Consider the following 1,816-nt stretch of genomic DNA (forward strand, 5'->3'; position numbering starts at 1 on the left):
GAAGAACCTTACAAGCATTTGGATGAGTTTTTTTAAGTATGTTCCACCGTGAGATACACAGACATATCGGAAGAGGTTTTAAGGCTTAAACTTTTTCCTTTTACCCTTAAGGACAAGGCAAAATATTGGTTCAACAATCTTAGGCCTTTTTCGATAACTTCTTAGGTGGAAATGCAACAAGAGTTCTTGAAAAAGTACTATCCGGTTTCTAAGACTAATGCCATGAGAACTACAATTAGAGAATTTTCTCAAGGGGATGGGGAATTATTTCATGAGGCATGGGAAAGATTCAATGATTTACCTAGGAAGTGTCCACATCATGACATGCCTAAGTGGAAATTAGTTCAATACTTCTTTGAAAGTTTGCCGGATAGTCACAAGGGTATGGTTGATGGATCTATGGGTGGTTCTTATCTTGATAAGCATGAGGATGATGTGTGGCATCTTTATGAAAGTATGAGTGAAAATTCAATACATAGATCCTTATCTTCCAAAAATGGTAGAAACTTAGGTGGAAGGAAGAATGTTGGCTTGTATCAAGTTGACAATTCCAATGACATAGCCGCTGAAATGAAATCATTATCTCAAAGGTTTGATCAATTCTTGATCAACCTCAATTCGGAAAATCAAATGTCTTCCTCCCTTATTCATCATCATCATAATTCTAATGAGACATACATGACTTGTTCTAGTGTTTTACATTGTACTTCCAATTGTCCTCATGAACATGTGCAAAATGATCACCAAGAACAAGTAAATGCCACTTTTGTTCACCAAGGGAATAATCCCTATGGCTCACATTATAATCCCGGATGGAGGACCAATCCAAACTTCTCTTGGAAAAGCCAAGGGGAAGGCTCAAACCCTCCCCAAGGTGGTTTTCAAGGAAACTATATTCTCCAATGCAAGGCCAAGGTTCCCAAGGTTATAGATCTTCTTTTCACTCACATGGAAATCAATTCTCTAACTCTCATTTTCCTAATCAATCATCTTACTCCGAAGGAAATTCTAGGAGTCCCACTTTTGAGGAAAAAGTGTTGACCGCTTTAGGTACTTTGGAGGCCAATACTCAATTGCTTCATTCACATTCTCAATCCATTGCTAAGCTAGAAATCCAAATCGGGTAAATAGCTAGTACCTTAAATGCTAGAGAGAAAGGAAAGATGCCATTAAATGCCCCACCAAAGCAACAATTTGTGGTGGAGACCAATTCCTCATCAGAAGGTCACACAATTGAACATGTTAATACGGTGACAACCTTGAGGAGTGGAAAAATTGTTAATAACCAAGTTGGTATTCTTAATGAAGAGAGTGAACCGGTGCAACCAAAAGTTAACACCCATTATAATTCACATTTTGTTCCTCCTTCATTACATGTGAAAGATTCTTATGTTGAAAAAACTTTAAAAAATGATTTGAAAAATTCTTGTGATGATTTAAAAAAGTCTTATGTTGAAGATGCTTTGAAGAAAGATTTTGAAAAGGTTTTTGAGCCAAATGCTCCATTTCTGGATGCCTTAAAAGGATCCATTTCTCTTGAAAAGCAAATGACCAAAGTGAATGAAATAATTGAAGTTTTTAGGCAACTGAAAATCAATCTTCCACTTTTGGATGCAATTAAGCAAATTTCGGCTTATGCCAAGTTTTTAAAAGATCTTTGCACCCAAAAGAGGAAGAACAAAAGTCAAGCATCAAAGAAAGTGGTCTTGACCGAGCAAGTAAACTCCATTTTGCAACATAACATTCTCCTTAAATTTAAAGACCCCGGTTCACCTACTACTTCTTGCATCATTGGTGACCATATCATTAATCGAGC

At 36.7% G+C, this 1,816-nt stretch overlaps 1 pseudogene; it reads right to left on the reverse strand.

Moving 5' to 3' along the window:
- Positions 1-227: 227 nt before the first annotated feature.
- LOC132275669 (small nucleolar RNA R71) lies at positions 228-326 on the reverse strand (annotated as a pseudogene).
- Between the last annotated feature and the right edge of the window lie 1,490 nt (positions 327-1,816).

Source organism: Cornus florida, unplaced genomic scaffold (genome assembly GCF_030987335.1).
Source record: "Cornus florida cultivar Cherokee Brave unplaced genomic scaffold, ASM3098733v1 CherokeeBrave_3.0.0_Hap2_Chr09, whole genome shotgun sequence".
Taxonomy (NCBI): domain Eukaryota; kingdom Viridiplantae; phylum Streptophyta; class Magnoliopsida; order Cornales; family Cornaceae; genus Cornus; species Cornus florida.